Genomic DNA, 12,184 nt, shown 5'->3' with positions numbered 1-12,184 from the left:
TTTAGGGCCCCAGCCAAAGAGCATTATCAGGCCACAGCTCATCTTCATTTTCAATCAATAAAATACCATAAATAAGGCGTGCAGAATCAGTGACATCCTTTAAATCACTTTTATGTGATGTCATCTTCTGTCTGTCTTTTACTGTCTACCCTCCTCCCATCAGTGTTCTCCCTTAAATGATCTTCTTTCACAAATTTTACCTGTGTTGTTCCTTAGGTCTCTTTTCATGTAGCTGGGTTCCTGTGTGGCCTGGATTGGTCTAGGTTATCCTGGGTTTTTATGTGTTTATTACTGGTCATTACTTTTATTCTGAAATTTTGCATACCTAGGTATTATGATGTCTTTTTAACTTGACATGTTTTTTGGGTTTGTAATGTGTCAACTACAATGATTATGATGTTGGGGTTATGTGTTCATGGGTTCTTCTGTTGTTGGAGTTTTGTCCTTCCTGTTGTGTTCTTTCCTTGTGTTTTGCTGCTTTGTCTTAATTGTAACTCTGTTTAATGTTCAAGCACTTTGTAAACCTCTGTTTTTAAAAGGTGCTATACAAATAAAGTTATTATCATTATAAATACAGGATATAAGCAGCTGTGACTGGGCGTACATACTTAAATAACAGCAGGACTGAAAGTCTGAATAGTCTAACATGTCTCAAGAAGGAGTGTGTTGACTAAACACACAATGTATGTGCATTACAGTTGTAATATCAGCTCTTCTTATGTTAAAAGTCATTTTTTATTATTTGATGCCATTTTACCAAACAGTGGTCCACTATTTCATCATTATCTATGCTGATATTTCTATAGAGCTACCTGTATAATTTGCTTGTTGTGAAGAAATGGTGGGGCTTGGGGCTGGCACTACGTAAAGGTAATTGCACCCACTTGTTACTTCATGGATTAACTTTTATTATTTATGTTTTATTGGAAAGCTGAGTTAAAGGGATGTTCCAGTATTTTTGAAGATGAGTTGAATGAGATACATAGTAATAGTAATTGCAAGTGATTTTAGTAAGCATTGCTCCTTTGAGGAGGACTCGATGGGTTTACCAGGAAGCTAACAGGGAGCGTAACAGATGGTACCGTTTCTCTCAGATTTTCAAAACTTAACTGGCGTAATGAGCACAACTCCTGCTTCAGGTGTCTTTTGTGACAAGACCTCATCCTGACCTTTGTTCCCAAGACATGAAATCACCAGTATGTGCCGTAGATGCATGATATGACGCATATTTATGTTGATAAAATAGGCCTCCATATAGTTACTAGTGAAAGAAAAAGCTACACGTGTTATGGATAAAATATAAAAACTATCTCAATATAGCATTAGAAAAAATATTTATCATATTGTTATTTCAAATTTCTGGCACAGATGTAGAGAGCCACTTGGGGGGGGCAAAAGAGTCCCAAGTGGCTACAGAACAGGGGGTCCTGGACCCCCAGCCTAGCGTGTATCGCTTGTTAATCCCTCCATAATGTCTGTATAGTGGTTCTTAATTCTGCAGGTCCTGTAAAATTATTACGCTTTGTGTTGTTTGGTGTTTACAGTCTGCCTGTGACTTTTTGTTGGAGTGTAAATTATGGTCAAAAATCCAAGTCAGTGTACATTTTTTAAATTTATTATTTATCTAAACTGTTGAGCAAATGGATAGTCAAAGTAAAAAGTTCCATTAATTTCAATTTTGATTTGTGCCGTAATCGCCCGGCCCTACTAAATACTGGCTTGAAGAGGGTGAATACTTTTGCAGTATTTTAGCATTACACACTTTTATTTAACTGGCATTATTTTGCAGAAATATGTTTTCACTTTTACACTCAAAAGATTTTTTTTGTCCAAAAAGCCAAATTTTATTGACAACGACGGATTTAAACAACTTAAACAGTAAAACATAAACGGGGGGTTATAGGCACTGTATCTCAGTTCTGAATCTGTGTAAAGCATCTACTCACATACAGGAAGACTCCTCATGAAGGCAAAGCTTCTGTCCTTTGCACTTCCTGTTTACCGTCCAAATAAAAGGTTAATCCTGTGTGTAAGAGCGGCGTAAGACTCCACAGATTCTTTACCTTGCCCTTAAACTCATCGTTGACCTCAGTCTTTTCTCCAGATTCTTCTCTGGAGTACGACTGAACTGCTAGACCAGAGCTTTTCAAATTCAACTGGGCCAAATTTTAAAGTCTAGAAATGAATCTGCAGGCCAGACATAATCAGCGCCCAGTAAGCAGCTGGTAATGTCAAATTAAAATGAAAAATATGCACGTTTTATTTATAATCTCCCTTTTAAATGTGGCAACATGGCAAAAGGACATCAAAAGGTGCATAAAAGCACAACAACTGAGCTGTATTTGAACATAACCTCAGGTTGTAGAAATGTTTTTTACTTGAATAAAACTAAAATAATGTTCAGCAATGAATCCAGATTCTGCCTATGGCAGCTGCATTATACAGTCAAAGTGTTAATAAGACACAATGCTGATTGCTGCATCCATCCATTTTCTATACCTCTTATCCTGTTGGGGGTCGAGGGGGAGCTGGAGACTATCCCAGCTGTTATTAGGCGAGAAGCGGGTTATACCCTGGACATACAGAGACAGACAACAGGTATGCTCATATTCACACCTATGGCCAATTTAGAGTCACAAATTAACCTAACAAGCATGTTTTTGGTGGTGAGAGGAAGCCGGAGTACATGCAGAAAGGCTGTGAACAGGAAGCAAACCAGGGACCTTCTTGCTGTGAGGCAACAGCTCTAACCCCTGTACCATTGGCAGCCCTGATGGAGTAAAATCTTTTAGTGAATTCAGTGGTATGGTATGGGGCGGCATCTCCCTCACTGTAAAAACAAGGTTTTTCATCACTGTAGGCAGTCTCAATGCTTAGATATCAAAATGAGATTCTGCAACCAGTGGCGATCCCATCTCTCAACAGTCTGGGGCTGAACTCTATCCTCCAAGATGACAACGCTCACCCCCACTGAGCGGGTTTATTATTCATTAGCAGTCAAGTTACAGAAGATGTCAGGTGACCAGAAGTAACGCAAAAGTAATGAAACTTCTGGCTGTGATGAACACTGAGATAAACGTGACTAAAACTAATGAACATTTTAATCAAAGACTCAGAATAGACTGGCTTTGAAATCGCTCTAACACTGGTTTGCAGTGAAGCTGAACAGGGCAGATTAGCCACAAGCTAAAAGTCTAACTGTTTGTCTTTGACTGCTGTATATAAATCCCAGTGTCAGCTAAAACTTCCTAAAGATCATCACTTTAATGAGAATAAACTACATTTAAAACCTGTGATAAAAGAGAGCTGGCTTTGCTTTCTCACGACTGAAAGGAAGGGTTGAACCAGAGGAAGTGTCACGATTCTCAGAAAAGGAAGTGGCTTCAGCATCTCTCCATAAGGACAGATTTAGAGACTCAGACAGTTTCAGAGCAGAAAAGAGACAGAGAACCACGATGGAGGGGAATAAATGGATTCACATGTTTGGTTTTCTTACAGTTCTGCTTCAACTTACTGGTAAGAATATTCATAAGAGTCTTTTGCTGTGTAAAAATAACTTATGGAGGAGCTTTGTGACCTTTCACTTACACAAACCACTATGAAGGAATAATTCTTATGCTCTTATAACAACACTGATATGTTTTTATTTTAGTTTAATTTTCATGTTTTTTTTCTCAGCAAGAGCAGATAGAAGAAAAGATCTGCACGTCACAGTCAGAGATGGAGATGACGCCACTTTGACTTGTGAAAACGTTCTTAAAGGTCAGCCTAACTGTAGCAGTACTGTATGGACGGACAGCCTTAAAAATCCAGCAGAAGAGCTGGTTACACACAGGCAGATTAGGAGGCCTGGATCTAAATCAGACAGACCGGCTGTTAGAGAGGACTGCTCTCTGTTTATAGAGAAGGTCACATATGAAGACGTTGGTTGTTACAGCTGTCAGCAGTAAACATCAGGAGAGAAACAGGGTGTGTGAGGGAGGTGATGGTTGCTGAATACCACTTTTGTGACCTCAGTGATGAATGACTCGGAATATTTGGTTAATATATCTGCTGACGCCACCGGTTGTCCGGTTAGAACAGGAAGATGAAGAAACTACTCCAGTCACACTGTCTCTCTTTGAGATGCCACTCATTTATTGCTTATTCACTCAGATGAAGCCAGAGGATGGTGTACATTGATATTTGTTCTATGACGTTAGGATGTGTGTGGTTTCTACAAATAAAGAATACAGAAAAGAAACAACAAAGCAGATTAAATCTTAAGTTTGAATGAATGACAAATACTGCATTCTATTTCTCACATTTGAAATTATTAAACAACAAATAAACAATAGGATGACTCTAACACACAGAAAAGAGTCTCTAAACTTTAAGGGAGTGTCATCAATTTACTAATTCCAAGCTGTATGTATGCTGTTTCACAAAGTGCACACACAGGGAGAGTCAAGTAATTTGACAACGGTCCCTATCCTGGTGCGAGTGGAGGCTCAATTTCCCGACATAAATAAAACTAATGGAGCTTAAATATACAACAAACGTGATGACTAACTAAAGATAAGGCATCACTATATGTGAAAGAATATATAAGGGTTCATAAACAAGCTAAGAACTAGCATAAGTCAGTCAGATCAGCAGAATCCAGACGGCTGTCTGTGTGCACGCTATACACGAAGTAAAGAAACATGTCAGAGCGAACTACGGTATTACAGTAGTAAAATACAACTTAACAGAACAAGAGATATTCACTTACGTTCTCATGGACGCACAGAATAATGAACAACAACAGTCCTGAGAATGAGGGGTAACGTGCAGCTGCCTGCTCTGCTATGATACTCCTCACGGAAGATGCTTGATGACTTGGCACTGAGAGAGGGGCTGAGGTCAGTGATTGGTCCAGAAAGGGGGGGTGACCGGTTTGGGCTGTTCACATGCACAAGGACGATGACTGACTGAGGTACAGTCTGCACTGGAGATGCTGAAAGTAGGTGACCTTTTTTACAGGGTGATGACGCTCATGTTTACCTGTCTGTTCTGACCAGTGAGTATTTAAATCCTGTTTTCATCTCAGACTGTTTTATTCCTACAACATCCTGAATCATTAGAAGAACTCTGATTTCAGTGACTGTTGTCTTTTTCTCCTAATGTCTCCATCTCTACCAGTGACTGAAATTAGCAATAATCAGAAGAGATTACGCTGCCATGTAAGATCAAGTCTCTGCATACACACGGTGAAGTGGATTTATGAGGGCAGAGATGTGGATAAGAGCTCATCACAGACTCGCTGCTTCACTGATTTAAACCTTCAGCCTCGTTATAACATCGACTTCCTGCAGTGTGAAGTGACTGCTGATGGCAACACTCAGCTGTTCCCCTTCAGACCTCCGTCTTCAGGGGACAAACCAGGTGAGAATGTCATCTATTTTTACAGAGCCAAATTCCAAAAAAGCTGGGACACAGTATAAAATCGGAATGAAATTTATGCCTGCAACATTTTCCATAAAAGTTGGGACACGAGCCTGTTTACAGCTCTGCTACATCACCTTTTCCTCTACCAATACTGAAGTCACTGTGGACTGAGGGGTGAAGTACTGAAAGTGCAGTTCTTTTGCTTTCTAGTGTTTGTGCTTCATAATGCTCTGTAGATTTTCAATGAGTCTGGACTACATACGGGCCAGTCTAGCCCCCACCCTCTTTTTCTGTGAAGCCATGCTGTTGTAGCTGTTGTGGCCCAATGTCTACATTCACTGACTTTGAGGCGCGTTCCTGCTAAATCCATGAAGGCTTAGGACTGTCCCACTGTCAAATGTTGAAGTCTGTGAGGGATCTCTTGCACACTTTTGTTATCTTATTTTGCATCAAATTCAGAATGTGTTTACATTTCCAATAGGCAACACATTTTACAAGTCGGAACAGTAAATATATTTTCTCTTGCTGGGTTAGATGTGAGGTAAAAGAGATTTCCATATCACTGTATTTTTTATTTAGTCATTTCACAGTGAACTAACTTTTTTGGAGTCAAGGTTGGTAAAATCACAATGAGGATTCTTCAAAACCACACCGTACGGACTCAACAACCACTTTAGATAAACATCAGCTGATGGGGAATAGCCCTGCCTCCCTAAGGCTACAACAATATAAAGTCACAGAGTGGTTCATGTCAGTACAGTCTGCTGTTAGTTGATGCCACTACCTTTAGTGAAAGTTAACAGCCATTTACATCATGCTGTGTTTTTGCTCATTATAAATTTCCTGTATCTATCAGCCACAGTATTAGGAACACAGAGGCCCCTGGGCACAAAATCTTGGAGGGACCCTGAGACCCCCACACCTCTGTCACCACATGCATACAATGAAGGTTTTGTTTATTCATCTTGTATGTATGGTCATTTCACAGTGTACTAACTTTTTTGGACTCAAGCTTGGTAAGTTCACAATGACTTTTTTGTTGTTTATTTTTAGACAAAGACAACAGAATCTCAACAAGACCGACTACAACACCAAAGGAGAACACGCCACCAGGGACAACACAGACGACGTCTGGACATGAGGATTCTTCAAAACCACACGGTACAGACTCAAAATCCACTTTAGATAAACTTAGCACAAAAAGTAAGGAAGTCTGTGTTTGCTTGAGTATTTCTTTGTCGTAAAAATGTGTCTTTGGTATGAATCTTAGACTGTTCGAAATCCTGTTTATTTCCCTTTGAAATGGAGCCACATTAGTAAGGAGCATGCGTTTGTGGGATGAGCAGTAGAGCTGAGTATGTGGGTTGTTTGATGTGCCGATCACTTCCTGTAACAGCTCTGTCTCCACAGATTGTCCAGGATGTTCTGCTCTGGATGTGGCCATGTTTGCTCTGCGTGTGGCTGAACTCCTGATGGTCTCTGTGCTCACTGTCCTTCTCTTCAGAACTCGAGGTGAGAAAACTCAGAACAACATCTATAAAACATTTACTGAAGGTTCAGAGCTCAAGTTCTCCTCTGTGGTTTGTTTTCAGGGAACCAGAGACCGCCTGATGTCAACTCTGTGAGTCAGAAATAAAACCTGATATGATTGGATTTAAACCCTTTCATGCATAGTGGTCACTACAGTGGACAGCTATTCAAAAGCTGTTTTTTTCTATATGCATGAGTCTTGATGTCAAAGTTGCACATCAGCCTTTACAGTGGACGCGAGTGTGTCATCCTATACACTGCCACTGTCTGGCCAGCCGTTGTAAGTGCAACAAAAAATTCTTAAAACCAAGATGGCCGACAGAATGCCAAAGGTGCAGAGCAGTGAAGGAATATCCGTCCATTCCTTCTATTCTAAGAGAATAGAAGGAATAGAATGAATATTCTTGCAGGTAAAAAAAAAAAAAAAAATACATGGAGACGTCAAGTTACAACCAAGGAGCAATATATTTGTTGAAATTTCCAAGTATTGATTTTGTGTTGGGAGGAAATTGTGATTGATCATCTGTCCACTAAATTTGACATCATGCATTGCTGGCCATATTTTATCTCCAATTCATACTATTATTGTGACTCTGTTGTTTTTGAAAATACTTCATCTGCAGTAACTTTTTTGGCTGTGAATCAATTCATTTATGTTATTAGAATGTAAATTTTGTTTTTTAGAATGTACCAATATGTTGTGCAAATCAGTTCCATCATAAGAGTAACGACTCATGTCTTTATGTTTTGTAGAGGTCAGATGCAGAGTGTGATAGAAAGGCCTGCAGGATAGTTGAGCACATACCCTCTGAGTCAAGTGAGGATTATGTTAGTGGCATTTATTTATTTATTTATTTTTAACCTTTATTTAACCAGGAGAAAACCTCATTGAGATTAAAAATCTCTTTTTCAAGAGTGTCCTGGCCAAGACAGCAGCAGTGAACAGAGTTTCAGACATACATAAAAACAGTCATACAACGTAATACAAGATATGTAGTCCATATGCAAAAAAAAAACAAAAAAAAACACAAGAATTTAGGCAGCAGCTATTTACCAGAAACAGCCAGCATTAGTCAAAGCATTTGCATCCAGATGTGTCTGCTTCCAAGTCATTCAACCTTCTCTTAAAAGTGTCCAATGAGATCAGTTCATTGAGTTTCAACTCTTTTTGTAAATCATTCTAGGCTGAGGTAGCAGCAAATTTAATTGCCTTTTTTCCCAGTTCAGTTCTGACCTTTGGGACGGACAGCAACTAAAGATCCTGGGAACGAAGATTATAAGATCCTGTACTCTGACTGATGTAGGTCTGAAGGTAGGAGGGTAGAAGGCCAAGAATAATATTGCAGACAAGAATGTGCCAGTGTTTTAGTCTACGTATAGACAATGAAGACCATCCCACACAATCAACAAACAGTGATGAGTGAGGGATTTAAAGTTAGTTATGAACCTCAGAGCTCCATGATAAATGGTGTCTGGAGCATGTAAGCTCTGAGACAAAGCATGCATGTACAAAACATCACCATAGTCCAACACTGATATAAAAGGGGCACTAACAAGTTTCTTTTTTGATTCAAAAGACAGGCAGGATTTGATCCTACAATAAAAACCCAGCTTCAGTTTTAGCCTTTTTACCAGCTCCTGAATGTGAAGAGTAAAAGACAGGGCCTCATCAATCAAAATACCAAGATATCTATAGCTCGAAACAAACTCAACCTGAGAACCCTGAGAAGTAATGATTGGAGGCAGGTTTAGGGACTTAGATTTAGAGTTTGAAAACAGCATGACCTTAGTCTTGTCAGCATCCAACACAAGTTTTAAGTCACAAAAATTCTGCTGAACAGAGTCAAAAGCAAGTTGTAACTGCATAAGAGCTTGGTCTGGGGTGGGTGCTGAGTAACACATGACAGTGTCGTCAGCATAAAAATGAAATCTGCATTAGTAACATTTTGATCAATACCATTGATATAAAGAATGAACAGGAGTGGCCCTAAAACCGAGCCCTGAGGTACTCCTTTGGTTACAGGAAGAGAGGCAGAGGTGCAACCATCTGCTTGGACACATTGAGTTCTGTCTGTAAGGTAGTTGCTAAACCAGTTCATTGTTTGATCAGACAGTCCTGACTTAAATAATCTGAATTTAAGAATCGAGTGGTCCATTATATCAAGTGCCTTAGAAAGGTTGGTAAAAAGGGCTGCACAATGCTGCTTATTGTCAATAAAACCAATAAAATGGTTAAAAACTTTAAGAGCTGCTGTTGTCGTGCTATGTTTATTTCTAAAACCAGATTGAGAGTGGGAAGCTGTTTGCACCAAGAGTAAATTCATAATTTTTTTCTAAGCCCTTTAAATATTGTTCATGTGTTGTGTGTTCTATTTAAGTTGTTACGTTTTAACAAGTCAGATGACAGATTTTGACTTATTTTTCTCATTTATCAAAATGGATCTATCTGATGTCTTTTGAAAGTTGAAGACTTTTATATAAACCCCCAGAGCTCTTATTCCTGACAAGTAAATTCTGGAGATTTATAGGTATACCACCAGGTATATCAAGAAGACAGCTGAAGCTCAGGTGATCAGCATCAGCTAATCAGGCCACACATGCCTAAAACACATGAATGAAGTCTCCTGTCATGTACAGTGTTTCTTAACCATTTCACCGTGTCATTGTCCAGCTACATGCTGCTTCAGTCTGGACTTGGACATGACCTTGTAATGACAAGTCAGGTCTATTGCCATAAATGACCTTGCAATGAAACCGGCACACCCCCCGAGCCCCTCTCCTGATTTGGGCAATATTTTTTGGTCATTTTTGTAAGAAATGTTAACTTAAAAAAATATACAGTTCAGCAGGGTGAGGTAGGAAAGGCTAAAGAGTCAAGATGAAGGAGCTGAATGAGGGATGAATGGGAGGGATGGAAGGAGTATTACAATAAGTTCAAATACGTGAACACATTAGTTAAACAACATTAAAACATGAAGCATTTCATAGTGTTCACATTATGAGTCATTTTATTCATTGTTTTGTTAAAAACATATATCATTAGTTGAAAGCTCAAACGCATATTGTCCACCCAAGTGGACATGTCAAAAACTCAAACTCAAACTCAAAACTGTTTTTAAAAAATGAGGTTCAGTTCTTTTTTTTTATGCCTAAAGAGTAATAAAAACACTTAGGAGAAACATCCTGAATGAGGTTGTCATAATTCATGCATGAAAGGGTTAAAATTTATATTTCTTCCCTCTGTTTTATCTCATATACTTTGTTTTATTTCACATGTTTATGATTACAGAGTGAGCTATGAAAATGATGATGAACCTTCTTCTTCTGTCAGACTCCACTGATCAACAACGTCCACACAAACATCAACTTAAACCACTTCAATTTATTTTTGTTTAGCAACATATAAATAAGGATCCAGATGTGTTTAAGCTTTAAATGAGAATTTGATTAATAATACAGTGCCAAACACAAACTTTTTTGTTTGTATATGTTGAAAAATCTTTTCACTAATTCTGAGCTTTTTCAGGAAGGCTTTTTTGTGTAGACCTCTCTGTATCACTCTATGTGCAGACTTAAACTTTTATTCATTTATTTGTTTCTTCAACATGTGTTTTATTGTTTCTGGGGTCAGACTGCTTTATTGTCTGTTAGGATGGAGACTGTGTCAGATCAGGAGATCACAGAGCCAAAAAATCCTGACCAGAGCTGTAAAATATACCCATGTGGTGGTTGAAAGAGACATTTGCTGGTACCGCCTTCCAGAAATTCTTTAAAGAGCCACAAAACACATTTGAACCTTCCAATGAAGGTAATGCAGTCAGTTAGTCTTTGTCTATGGACATCACTGATTGAGCACAGGTATGTGACCATCCACTGATATGTCTGATCACACTGATAACTTTCCATTTTGTCTTATTTCATTCTTTCTTGGCATTTTGATCATAATTTTCATTTTGATGCATTTATGAATTTACAGTAGAGCTACAATAGAATCGACTTTGTACATATTTTTTACATTTTATCTATAAGTGCTATTGTTTTTTATTTCGTGGGACAGAATTAATGCAGGATATTGTAGTAGCCTACTGTTTCTCAGTTCTGAGTCTGTGTAAAGCATCCACTGTCATACAGGAAGACTGAAGTCAAAGCATCTGTCCTTTACACTTCCTGTTTACCTTTCAAAAGAAAGGTTAATCCTGACTGTAAGAGCAGCGCAAGACTCCACAGATTCTTTACCTTGCCCTTAAACTCATTGTTGACCTCAGTCTTTTCTCCAGATTCTTCTCTGGAGTACGACTGAGCTGCTAGACCAGGGCTGTAACAAATTCAACTGGGCCAAATTTTAAAATCAAGAAATGTAGCCTGACATGTTCAGCACCCAGTAAGCAGCTGGTAATGTGAAATTTAAATGGGAAATAAGCACTTTTCATTCATAGTCTCCCATTTTTAATTTGGCAACATGACAAAAGCAAATCAAAAAGTGCATAAAAACACAACAACAGAGCTGTATTTGAAAATAACCTCAGGTAGTAGAAATGCTTTTTTTTTCACTCGAAAAAAACTAAAATAAATTGAATGGGAAAAATTTAAATTAAATTATCTAAATAATAATTCTGGTCATATCTTACTCAGGCATTTCTTCACATACATGAAAACTAAATTTGTACAGTTGTAGCTACAGTTGAAAAGGAAATGTTTTACACTCAGTATCTTGGGGCTACTTCTGTCAGCATCACTAGCCACGCTTCAAAATTACGCAGGGCATTGTAGGTAGACTGTTGCTAGGCTATGGGGAGTGTTGCATTTATGGTCTGAAGTACTGTGGGAATTTATGAAAACTTGAGAAACAGGTTGCCCTCTGCATCTCTGGCATGATCACAGGCTGGGCCACTTGGGGGTTGGTTCAGGACCGCATGTGGCCCCTGGGCCACTAATTGAATAGGCCTGTGCTGGACTATCACTACCCCAGGTTATCAGTTCTTTTCAGGGGAAAATGATCTCACTGAGGACGTGAAGAACTTGTAAAAGCAAATCAAATGTGATTCTCTTTACCAATGTTCACATCTCTGCTGCTACAAGTCTGACTGACCAAAAACTTCAGAGTTGATAAATTTGTGTTAACAGAGCTCTGCTGATGTTTTTCACAAGTTGTCACTAAAGTACTTCCCCTTCAGCTCTCAGAAAAAGCAGACGTGAAGAACTGAAAGATCTCAGACTAATGAAATAGCTTATCTTTGTTTTATTT

This window comes from Cheilinus undulatus, linkage group 14 (genome assembly GCF_018320785.1).
Source record: "Cheilinus undulatus linkage group 14, ASM1832078v1, whole genome shotgun sequence".
Taxonomy (NCBI): Eukaryota; Metazoa; Chordata; class Actinopteri; order Labriformes; family Labridae; genus Cheilinus; species Cheilinus undulatus.
This window is presented reverse-complemented; position numbering follows the sequence as displayed.